We start from the raw sequence: 13631 nt of genomic DNA, 5'->3' as shown, positions 1-13631 counted from the left end.
TATTAAATCCAATTTTCTATTATTAAATCCTACATTTTTAAGTTATTTTTCACTAATAAATGCTACTAATTAGATCTATGTCAATATTTTTTAACAACATAAACCATATATTTTAAATAGACTTGAAAACAAAACCATTCTTTATCCAAGTGGTGGCTAAGAAATTCAACATCCGAATCAAATTGATCAACCTATGAAGTTATAATTAGGAAATAAAATTTTTATAATAGAAATAAATATAGAAAATTACAAAAATTATAGAAAAATTAAGCACATTTATGTAATCAAACTAAAAAATAAGTGTAATAGATAATAATTATTTTTATTGATAAAAATGAAATATAAAAATTAATAATAAATAGTTCAACTTTTGGGTTAAATGTATTAACCCTTAATATCATAAATATATATTAAAAATTAATAAAATATAAAAAAAATAAAAATACATAAATTTTTCAAAAAAAGAAAAAGCATTTAGGCACATTTATAATATCATATATTTATCATATTAAACAAAATGTAAATGTGACCTATCGGAATTATTTTTATACATAAAAATACAAAAAATTATAGAAAAAAATTAAACACATTTATAATTCTATATTTACACTACTATTAAAAATATGAATAAGATTATGGAACTTTCTTTGGACTAAAATACTCAATTTTGATTTTATTCTCTATTTAATTGTAAGTTGAACTACTACTTTTCACCTCATTTAATTTCCTCTATTTAAATTTTATATTTTTTTATAAATGAACAAAAGAAAAAAGATACGCCAAAAAGATAAAACACTTCAAAACAAATAGTTTATCCAAGTAGGTAGGCATGTCAATGATACTTGAAATTTCACAACTCGATCTAATGATCACATATTTGGATGTGGTGTTTATATAATCAAATTTAAATTTTCAATCAGCATCTGATTAATAATAAAAAATATAAAATATATAAAAAAATACATCTTTATAGAAAATTTTGGATATATTATTACTATAATTATCATCATTTAGAATTGTCAGCACACTATACTATATATAAAAGTGCGGATGCAAAGTAAAAGTTTTTTGGATTAAAATTACCTTCTATTTTTCTTGTTTGAGAAAGGGTATAAAAGTCATTACATTGCAACTTTAGTGTCAACTTTAATGATTACTAAAATGACCATATTTGTGCATTTAGTCCATCTCTTTCTATAAGGGTTGAAAATGTAAGTTCAATTATTACTTTCCACCTCATTTAATCCCCTCTCATTCATTTTCTCTTAGTAAATTTTATATTTAAGTTATTCTTCACTAATAAATGCTATTAATTAGATCTATGTCAATATTTTTAACAATATAAACCCATATGTTTTAAAACTAACTCAAAAATAAAACCATTATTTATCCAAGTGATGGCTAAACAATTCAATCATCTGAATCAATTTGATCAACCTACAAAGTCATAGTTGGGTAATAAAATTTTTAAAATAGAAATAAATATAGAAAATTACAAAAATATAAAAATATTAGACACATTCATGATATCATTATTAATAAAGTTTAAAAAAAATGTGATAAACAAAAATTATTTTTGTTGATGATGAAAATAAAATACATAATTTAGAAATGACTAAAAATGAAATTATTTATTGTTTGGCAAAGATTAATAGTTCAACTTTTAGGTCAAATGTGTTAGCATTTAATGTTATAAATAAATAATAAAAATTAACAAAATATAAAAATACACCAAAAAGAAAAAATATATATATATATATATAATTTGCAAAAAGAAAAATATTCAGGCACATGTACAATATCATATAATTATCATATTAAACAAAAAGTAAGTGTGACATGTCAAAGTTATTATTTACACAAAAATACAAAAAAAAAATTATAGAAAAAATTGAACACATCTATAATTATATATTTACACTACTATTAAAAATATGAATAAGATTGTAGAACTTTCTTTTGACTAAAATACTCAATTTTAAATTTAGTCCATATTTAATTATGATGTTTAAATTGTGTATTGAACTACTACATTTCACCTCATTCAATTCCCTCTATTTAAAATTTATGTATTTTTTATAAATGAACAAAAAGAAAGAGGATGCACCAAAAAGATAAAATATTACAAAAAGAAGAATTGCCACGTGCAAAGCATGTGCATGCTTGCTAGTATGATAGAAATGGACCAACAAATCTAGAATAGGTAATTATGAATATCTATCTCCTTGAGTCATGTTTTTGCCTACCTGGCGGTGGTGGCCTAGTGGGAGTTGAATGGATTTTTTTCTCCCTAGGTGATGTGTATGACAAAGGCAGTGTAGTTATACAATATGACATGACAATATGGTTATTTGTTATAGACTATGTAAGGGTAAATTGTGAAGGCTAGGTAGAAATTAAAGTGCAAATCTTGCTTTTCATTGATAATTAGAAATATAAATCCATTGATGCTAAATATATTTAATATTTTTTTAGATATGGATAATTAAAACACAAAACAAAATACCTAAACAATATGAAGATTTATTTTGTAGTAAAAGAATATCGATAGAAATGGCAATTTGACCCATGCCTGTGGGGCCCCGCCCGCCCCACCCCGCTCTAATCAAGGCGGGAACGGTATTTGCCCACCCCATCCTGACTATTTTATATAACATAATATATATAATTATTAATATATGCTAATATATATTATACTATATTATATTACATAATATAAAATAGTTCTAGGTAGGTTTCAAAAGAATAAAAATAAATTAATTAATGTATACAAGTAAGAATGGTTGGGGCAAAGTCGAAGATCCCCATTCCCCATGGGGACGGGGAAGGGGTTAGTATTTTTAGCCCTGCTGGGGTTCAGGGGAGAGACAAGGTAGGGAATTTGAATTCATGTCAGATACGAGGTAGGCAAAACCCGACCCCACTCCGCTCTATTGTCATTCCTAAATATTGGGATAGGCTACACTCTACACGTTATTCTGTTTTTATGTAGAATGTCGAAGTAATTAGACTCATGTATAAATCAAAACCTCAACACACTTTAATCTTATTAGCTTAAAAGCCTCTTCTTGAAGGATAACTTTATAAAAGTCCTCCCCAAGAAAATCAACAACATTGGAAGCATCCTTATCCATCCTTTTTATTTGTAGCCATATACCTCCAGATACTTATGCATGCACCAACTATAACAATTGCTGGTCCAATAATTACAACAACATCAATTGCACCTAAAGCCAACACTCAAATAGCACCAAACAACACCTATACTTGTTCCAACAACAGTTGCAAGTTCTCCATTTTCCACAACAAAATAACTTTTTGATAAGCAACTTAGTTTATAATGTTATAAATTAATAAATTGGAAAATAGAACAAAAATCTATTTAGCCTTTCAAAATATGCTTGAAATTCCTCATAATACAATCAATATATGGCAAAAATTACATGTAAAATCAAATTAAACATGAGCATATCGATCCATATGTCATCTTTTTTAACATTTATTGTAAATAATGATCAGAAAAACATATTTTTAATTTTTATGCATATAAATATACCTTTGAAACTTACCTACACGACTAAATCCATGTCTTCAACTGTTGTATGGTTCAATTGAGAGCTAAAATTCTTCATATACCAGCAGTTAGTGTTTTGGAAAATAAAAAAATTTATTAGAGAAAGAAAAACATTTATAGCTTCTAGGAGTAGTAGGGATGTTTTAGATCCATGAAAAGACTAGGTACGTTAGGTAGGTAAATACCTGTAAGTTTTCTTAATGATTTCCATAAATTGATAAACATACTTGTAAGTTTTTTCAATGTCTTTATTGAGATATGCCTTGTTGAATATGGGAATCCTTGTTTGATAGTGAACTAGGTATAGTTTGAGAGGCAATCCAAAGCCAAAATAATGGTGCTCCCAGGCATCATAGATGTACTCACATCCACATTGAAGGACATCCTTTTGGCAATGAACAAATAGGATGAGAGTCAAGACCAACCTGTTTAGTAGTTTGGATCTGGTAGGCACAACGTTGTAAGCACATTCAATAAGCACTTGAAAATTTTTTTGACACTTGTTCCTTAATATACCCTCACTCCACACTTGAAAAAAATTAAAACCCCCTTTTGTTATGTCCTTAATATACCCTTATCAAGTGCTCATTTAACGTGCTTACTTATGTTGTGCCTACTAGATCCGGTCCCCCTGTTTAGAGCTTGCAACACCTATAAAATTAAAAAAGTAGAAAAGGAAAAATGAAACCAGAAAAAAGGGAGGAAACAAAAGACTAATGTCAATAGCTAGTTTTGTTATGAAATAATTAAAAATTAAAGATTTCTTCAATCATATTTATAGTGAAATAATGGAAACTAAATCTAAATAAAGGAAACCTAATCTATATAATGGAAGCATAATTGATTAAAATTCTATCCTAATAAGAAAGAAAGACAAACGTACATAAAGAAAGACAGAAAAGGGGTTGGAAGGAGAGAAGGGAGGGTTGTTAAAATATAAGTTGAGAGTGTAAGGAATGGTATTTTGAGGAGAGATAGGCAATCAAAGAGAAGCCCCCATTGGGTAAAGGGAAAAAAGAGAGGCCATCTGACGTGCCCAATTTTGTTTTAATATAATAATAATAATAATAATAATCTAATAGATTAACATAGATATCTACACATTGAATATACTCATGAGTCATTTATAAAACTTTTATTTTTCAATAAAAAAGCAAATATATCAAGGAGGAATTTTTCTAATGGTTTAACTTGGTCACTAGGGTCAATGTCTTATTTAAACTATTTGCAAAATTATCAGGTGGGTTTATTTCAGCTAGAATTACACAATTTCACCCAAAGTTTCTCATATAATATTAAATCATAAAAAATCAATACTAATTATAAAAATAAACACTGTGAATTTAATAAAATATGATTAAAGTCCAAAGAAATTTTCTAAAAACTTGGTCCATTAATGAATTGATTGGATGCACCATCTTTCACCAACCACAATAAAAACTAAGACTACTTTGGGCGTTGTATATACTATATATTGATTAGAAGAGTAGATGAATTATATATCTTACTCTTCTTCTTTAGCTACTGAGTGGAAGAATGGAAAGCAAAAAGAGGAAAGAACCCATACATGTCATGAAATGAAAAGGATAATACACCCCCTCCTCTTCGATTGGGTAATAACTAATAATTACAATCCCATTAGCGAGAGAAGAAAACAAAAGTATAATAAGGAGCTCAAATCATTTGGGCGATGGAAATCATTGACAAAATAACAATAATAAACAATATATAATGACAACAACTATATTGGCTTTGGAAGGGAATGTAAAGAAGTTGCCTATCTATGCCAAAAGGTTACCTTTTTATTTGGTTTATTTATGTAATTTATTACTGGGATTTGGCATAGTTGTTTTGATGATCTGTCCATGAGACTATGACACTCCATTGCCCTGTCATTGACACTTTGGATGACCCCTATGTCACCTAACTCTACTTACAACAATAATCACATTGATTTGTCACTATCCCACTTTTTGTCACTCCATCCAATCCACTTTTATTGGGTCCTCCTCCCTTTCCTCCTTTGAAGTGGTTCATAGTGCTAAATCATAAATTGACTATATTAAATAGCTAGTTGTATGACATGAACACCTTTTACCATGTAAAGTAGATACATATTCACTCATTCACGTCCTCATTCCCATGAAATATAGACGTTTAGGTCATTTGAATAAACTAGAGATATTTTCACATGGTAATGTAGTTAGGGATAAAATGAGATCCACATTAGTGGGGTTGGGGTTATGGCCTAGGTGCCCGGGAGAGGGGGTTTGATGTTACATAAAATGGAAAATGCAAATCGAATTGTAAAACGTCTATGTGATTCTAAATTAGAAGTACCATTTGGTATTTTTGTTTTGAAAACCATTTGGGTGAAAATTTTTAAAAAGTATGATTTCTAAAATAGAAGTATCATTCTCTGTTTGGCAAAAGCACATCCATTTGTGCTTCCGACGATGGTTTCCAGTGGTTTTATGGTTTGAGATTGGGGACGATAGTTCTAGCAATGACAAATAGAGATAGGGTTGAGAGTTTTATCGCAGGATGGTCACATGTGAACTGCCGTTCACACAAAACATAATCACTATTTTGTCAAGAGAACGAAGTATGAATAGCCAACTTTGTGCTTTAGGTGTTTTTCATACTTCCAAAAATACTGAAAGCAAAAGTATAAAGTATATGAAACAAATGCTATATTGTGTTTTCTATACTTCCATTTCATGCTTTAGGTGTTTTTCATACTTTTAAAAACATTGAAAGCAAAAGCATAAAGCATATGAAACAAACACTATATCGTGTTTTTTGTACTTTCATACTTTCAAAAGTATGAAAATAGTGTATTAAAGTCTATCCAAATAAGGCTTAAATCTCAAATCAAACTCCAAGTAATTTTTGCATTGTCCCTATGGTTGCATTTGGTTTTAGTGCAATTTTATTTGCATTAGTGCAAATGAAAAGAATGCAATTTCTGGTTTAATTTTGTTTGGATTTTACTATGTTCTGCTTCAATTCTTATTTTATTTCATTTTTACTACAACCAAGCAAAATAAAGTAAATTTTGAAATAAAAAAAAAATCAGAATTTGCACTACCAAAATTTTTCATTAGTACAAATAAATTTGCATTGAAACCAAATGCAACCATAACAACATATTGGACTATAATACCTATTATTACATTGACAGTATATCACTATGACACCAAAACATTATGATCTACTATATATTCACCCTTTATAATAAAAGAAATAAATGAAAAGATGTAAGGCTAAATAGGATAAGAGTCCATTCGTTTGCTCTAACTTCTAATATCTGAAAGTGCAATAATTATATTAAGAGGTATATAGATATTGGTGAACTTTTCTTTCCTCTGAACTCTAAATGCAAAGAATGTTATTTTTGAATTTTGATTTCTGAAAATGGTCAAATATCCATTTTAACCCCATATATGAGAATTTTTGTTTGTGTTTTGGGGGTATCATTGGAAAAAAAGTTGTAAGATTTCCTTTTAAGAGATAAGAGGAAATAAACACCCATTTTCCTCTTAAAGTTGTAAGATTCCTCTTAAGGGGGTGTTCTTTTTTTGGATTTTGAGAGGGGGGAAAGTTGGTCAATGAAATTTTGGTTCCCATTGACCAAGAATCCCATGTTCTTTTTTCAAATTTATGTGGGGACCAGAGAGTTTATTTTCCTATGCGAGTAAGTGATACCCATCTCCTAGGTGGGTAAATAAATTTCTCACTTAGGGGGAAGTTGCCAACACTTGAATGGGACAAAAATGCCCCTTTTAATAATGAATTTTTATGGCTAAAATGGTCATTACCTTATTTACATGAGAAATTAAAGAACATGGGTAAATGCACTTACCCGTGTAAGTGTTTCCCAGGAAAAATTTACCCAGGTAATTGCATTTACCAGGGTAAGTAACTTATCGAAAATCAAACAGGGCCTAAGAAATAAGAGTTAGAGGAAACAAACAGGGCCTAAGAAATAAGAGTTAAGAGGAAACAAACAGGGCCTAAGAGATAAGAGTTAAGAGGAAACGAACAGGCCCTAAGTGTTTGGTACCTAGTCAAATTCAAAAAAGAAAAAGAAAAAGAAAAGGGATGGTCATGGAAAGACATTTGGCCATAAACACGAAACCACCCTATATAAGCTTCTCCAGTTGAGTTCACATCCTATGAATCCACGGGAAGCATGAACCCACCAATAAAAATTGGACACGTTGGAATTTCGAGTTGTTGGTAATGTTAATGGTTGAACCACCCACAAAAGGACAAAAAAACCCAAAAAAGGATTTCTTTCAAGGGATTTCATTCAAATTCCCTCCCATTTCGAGTCCTCTCCTCCAAGCCCTAACCTAGAGAAGCATCCCACCGGCTACTCACCACACTGGCATCCGTGAACGTGGAACGGCAGCAAGAATTCCGGTAGGTACTCTCCACTCTCTAGCATCTCACCAACAAGTACCATATTACCCTGTTTTTGGTTGGAATGGCTGTTTGAGTAGATTAAACACCCTATTACCATGTTTTCCATTGGAATGGGTAGTAGACTAGAGGGTACCTATCGGAAATTTTTCCGCCATTCCATGTTCACAAACGCTAGTGTGCGATGAGTGACCGGTGGGATGCTTATCTGGGTTAGGGCTCAGAGGAGAGGAGGACTTGAAATGGGAGGGAGTTCGAATGAAATCCCTTGAAAGAAATCCCTTTTGTTTTTTTTTCCTTAAAAAAGGTGTCAAAACTTATACCTTTCCAATTGGGTTTAATAATGGCACAATAAATAAAGCAACTTTGAAGCGAAGATTTTTGTAGATGGATCATGGACCCCTTTTGAAAGAAAGCAGACTTAGGTTTTGCCATCTACACTAATGAAAACACCTTTGTTTATGCAATAGGAGAATCATGCATGGAAACTTCACCAATGGATGCAGAGTGCTAGGCAACCCAAAAAGGAGTGGCGAAGTTTCAAGATTTCAAATTCACTTCTATTGTCATCTTCTCAGACTCAACACAGGTGGTGAACCTTTTGTAGCACAATTATATACCAGCATATTGAAGCATACAAAGACTGATCAATGGCATTAGACTAGGCCTTTCTGCTTTTAATAGCATGCTAGATGAACTGAAAACAAGATGGCTCATTCATTAGCAATCAGAGCACACAACATTTAGGAAAATTTCTCTTTTTCCAAGCTCTGACATATCTTAGCCCATTTTCATTTTCTATTTGTACTCTTCTATGGTTGTGCTTTAATGAATTTTAGTTTACTTAAAAAAAGAAAAATAATGGCACAAGGAACCAAACATAGGAAAATTTCTAGGCCTTTATGCTTTTAATAGCATGCTAAATGAACTGAAAACAAGATAGCTCATTCATTAGCAATCAAAGCACGCAACATGTAGGAAAATTTCTCTTTTTTCAAGCTTTGACATATTCTGTACTCTTCTATGGTTGTGCTTTAATGAATTTTAGTTTGCTTAAAAAAAGAAGCAAACATATATATATATATATATGTATGTATGTATGTATGTATGTATGTATGTATGTATGTATGTATGTATATGTATCAATGCCTTTGTAGTGAAAAAAATCATTCTTTTTGGGGAAAATCTTACAACGTGTGACGAGCTGTTTTTTATGCCAACGTATGATGAGCTTGATCAAGATTATTCAAGAAAGGAGAATGAGTGAATTAGAAATAAAAGAAACAAGGGGCCAATTAATGATAATACATATGTTTTAGTACTACTAGGACCATGGTTTTTGAACCGTTGTTGACCTGGATGGTCGGACTATTTGGCCCGGGCAGCTGGTTCCGTTTTACCCCAAACCCAGTCCCTGGCCAAAAACCGTTAAATTGGTCAATGACTTGTTGACCCGAGCGGTCGAACCATCGAACCATTTGACTCATTCAATAATTTTTGGCTGTTTTTTATTTTAATTATTTTTTATTTTTTAAAGTTTCTTGTCAGAACGGGCCATCTATTCGGACTGGATGATCAAACCATCGACCCAGAAACCGGTGGCCATAACGGTTTTGGTTCTGGGTTGTTTTTTAAAACAATGACTAGGACAACCAAAGGAATAATGATAGTGGGTTGAAGACTCACGGCGGTAGATGGTGTCTAGTGTGGACTATGGAGGATGACCCTAGAGAATGACGTTCGGAATTGTTGTTTATCTGAGATCAGAGCTTCAGATTGCCAAGCACCCATCGCAAGGATTTCATGATCTCCTTGCTTTTATCAATAACTAGCACAACCCAATAACTTTCCAGCCATGGCAACAACAGCAGGAGAGGGAGAGAGAGATAATAATGCCGGCCAGGATCAACAACAAACAATAGGAGCAAGTGCAAGTCTTGAGGGTGAGAGATGGGTAGGTTATTGTTAATTTTAAATGTAAAAAAGAAAAAAAGAATGAAGAGATAAGTGGTAATTTCTCTCTATATATCTTTGTTAGTTTGAACAAAAAGAATTAGAAAGAATACTAAGAGACTATCAGCTGTGGGCTTCTCCATTTATAGATCTTATAGTAAGTAGTAATGTACAAGAATCCTAGTAAGCATAGGATAGTTTACAGGAAGAGTTGTAGATAAGTCAGAAGTCTAGGATAGGTTACAAGAGGAGTTGTAGGTTGTAGATGGAGATGAAGACTATCAAGATAAGCTGTACATGGAGAAGCTCATCATGATCCAGATCTGATAGAGTTAGTCCTGGATACGTTAAGTGCTCCCCGCAAGGTGAACGTGGTAACATGAAGCTTGGACCAAAGTACTTCAAATCGAGTAGTGGAGAGAGGTTTTGTGAAGATGTTAGCAATTTGATCAACGGAGGATATGCATCTGATGAGTAGCAGCTTTCAAAGTGAAAGATCTCGAAGAAAGTGAAAATCAACCTCCATGTGCTTTGTCCAAGAGTGAAAAATAGGATTCGTTGTTGTGCCAATATTATCACACCAAAGAACCGGAGGGGGAGATGCATAACCAAGGTCTTAGAGGAGAGATTGGATCCAGAGAAGTTCTGTAACAGTATTGGCAAGAGAATGGAATTCAGATTTAGTTATGGAGCGAGCAACTATTAGTTGCTTTTTGGAACTCCAAGTGATTAGGTTGGAGCCTAAATAAATAGCATACCCGCTAATGGACTAGCGATCATCTGGGCAACTGGCCCAGTTGGCATCAATGTAACTAGTGAGCTGAAAAGAGGAAGTCGAAGAGAATAAGAGGCCATGATCAATAGTGGACTTAAGGTAATGAAGAATCTATTTTATAGCCAATCAGTGTTCATTTGTTGGAGAATTCAAGAACTAACAAACCTTATTCACAACGAAGGAAATGTAAGGTCATGTGATGTTGACATATTGGAGAGCCCCAACAACACTTTAGTATTCAGACAGATCGGTTAACAGAATGCTAGAGTGATGAGATAGTCGAGAAGAAGCTACCATCGGAGAGGGGACCGGCTTTGCCCCGTCAAGTTTAGTATGACATAAAAGATCCAATATGTATTGTTCCTAAGATAGAACCAAGTTGTTGGTAGAAGGATGAACTTCAATGCCCATGAAATTATGTAGAAGACCCAATTCTTTGAGAGGGAAAATATTGGAAAGAGAAGAGAGAAAGCGATCAATAGCAGCGGAGGAGGTACCCATTAGAAGTATGTCATCCACGTAGATGAGCATGTAGAGGGTTACACCATAATGAAAAAAAATAAAGAGAGATGGATTTGTAGTAGAGTTTCGAAAACCCATACTAAGGAAGACGGAGCTCAATCGAGAATACCAGGCCCAGGGAGCCAGGTGCAAGCTGTAGAGAGCCTTATGAAGATGACAAACATGATGAGGACGAGATGGATCTTCAAATCCCTTGGGCTACTATACATAAATATTTTCAGCAATTGACCCATGAGGAAAAGCATTACTGATGTGAGAAACTGCCAAGGCAAGAATGGTGTGCATCGTGGCCAATTTGATGACCGGGCTGAAGGTGTCGAAGAATACCAACCCAAGTATTTGATGAAACCTCTATGCAACTAGTCGGGCTTTATAGCAATTGAGAGAGCCATCTGCCTTTTTTATTTTATGTACCCACTTCGTGCCAACAATGTTTATGGAGGGATCATAGGGTACTATTTCCCAGGTGCCATTAGTAAGAAGAGCATTGAAATCACACTGCATCGCCTCATGCCAATGAACTAATTTTGTTGCCTCTGAAAAGGAACGAGGTTCATGTTCATCAATAGTGAAGAGAGAAAGGAGAGCAGAAGTGTGTATCTTGTCACAACATGAGATCTCGATGGAAGAATGTTGTCCATAGATCGGGTTTGCAGGGAGTGCATACGAACAACCAGAGGTGGAATCGCTGGAGTGTGATCAAGAAGCTCCTGGATGTTGTGATACCATGCCAGAGGTGAAGGCAAATGATCAGCCCGGGATGAAAATGGTGCAACAATGGAGTCTCTTGGTGACGGTGATGACTTACATGGTGAGGTAACTGAAAGAAGAGGAGATGATGGTGCATTATTAGATGACGTGGCGAGAGCTAAAGACGTAGCAGTGGGCTGTATTGGAATTGAAACATATATGCCTGTAGATGGTCGAGTATCAATTGATGAAGATGCAAGAAGGCAAGGAAATAATACTTCATCAAAAACATGTCGAGCAATAAAGATACGACTAGTGGGAACATGAAGACATTTATAACCCTTGTGCATGTTGTTGTAGCCAATAAGCAAACACCTCAAAGAGCAAAACATAAGCTTGTTTCTATTGTAAGGACGAAGCAACGGGTAACATGCGCACCCGAAGCAATGGAGCATAGAGTAGTTAGGTGCTCTGTGAAACAATTTCTTAATGGGTGAAAGACCACAGAGAGAAGGAGTTGGCAGTCGATTAATTAGATATATGGTGGTTTCAACGACATTAGTCTAGAAGGAAAAGGGGAGATGCGAGGTGGCCGGTAGAGACAAAGTTGATTCAATAACATGTTTGTGCTTCCGTTCAATGGACCCGTTTTGCTCTTGTGTGTGAGGACACACCAGTCGATGAGTAATACCTTGCAAATCCAAGTAGTAGGAAAGATTTGGGTATTCTCTTCCCCAATCAGATTGGAAGCAACGTGTTTTGGTATTAAAGAGGACTTCAACATGCCTCTTAAATTTGAGAAAAACATCAAACACTTCCAATTTACGAGTCATAGGATAAATCTAAGAAATTTTGGAAAAATCATCCATAAATAAAACATAATAAAAATGACCATTATTTGATTTAATTTGGGTTGGACTCCATAAATCTGAATAAACTAAATGCAATGGACCCTTTGACCGAAAAGAAGATGACTGTAAGGACAACCTATGACTCTTACCCATTTGACATGACTCACACACTAACTGACTAGGCTGATTATTAGTATAGGGGAGACCATATTGAGAAAGAACCTACCATACAGTGCGAAGCGCTACATGTCGAAGCCATAAGTGCCAACCATTAATTGATGTCCGTTCATTGACAAGAGCTTCTGGTGCGGAAGAGATTGAAGCAAAAGATGAAAAACAATACATGCCATCTCTATCGACCCCTCGTAGAACTATTCTCCTTGAATAATCCTTTACAAAACAACAATTACGATGGAATTCAAAAAATAAGTCATTGTCACGTGTAAATCGACTCACTAATAATAAATTCTTGCAAATAGATGGAACGTGATAGATATCATTCAATGTAAAAGCATGTTGATTAAATTGAAGAGATGATGAACCAATGTGATATATACACAAACCTTGCCCGTTGCCAACTTTGACTTGATCTGATCCCACATACTCAGATTGATTTTGCAACTTATCCAACTCTGGAGTCATATGGTGAGTGTTACCCAAATTTGGGTACCATGATGGATCGAATGAAGAAACACTACCATTATGTGAGTTAATAGATTGTAGTTGGGAAGTATGAACTCCTCCACAAAAAGCTATTGGTTCATTAAGAGAGTCATTTTGGAAACCAAACACATATCTTGCACAACGGCATTGAAGGAAAATATGTCCTATCTTGTTG

This window comes from Nelumbo nucifera, chromosome 1 (genome assembly GCF_055504915.1).
Source record: "Nelumbo nucifera cultivar China Antique chromosome 1, China Antique-T2T, whole genome shotgun sequence".
Classification (NCBI taxonomy): Eukaryota; Viridiplantae; Streptophyta; class Magnoliopsida; order Proteales; family Nelumbonaceae; genus Nelumbo; species Nelumbo nucifera.
Note: the sequence above shows the minus strand (reverse complement) of the source record.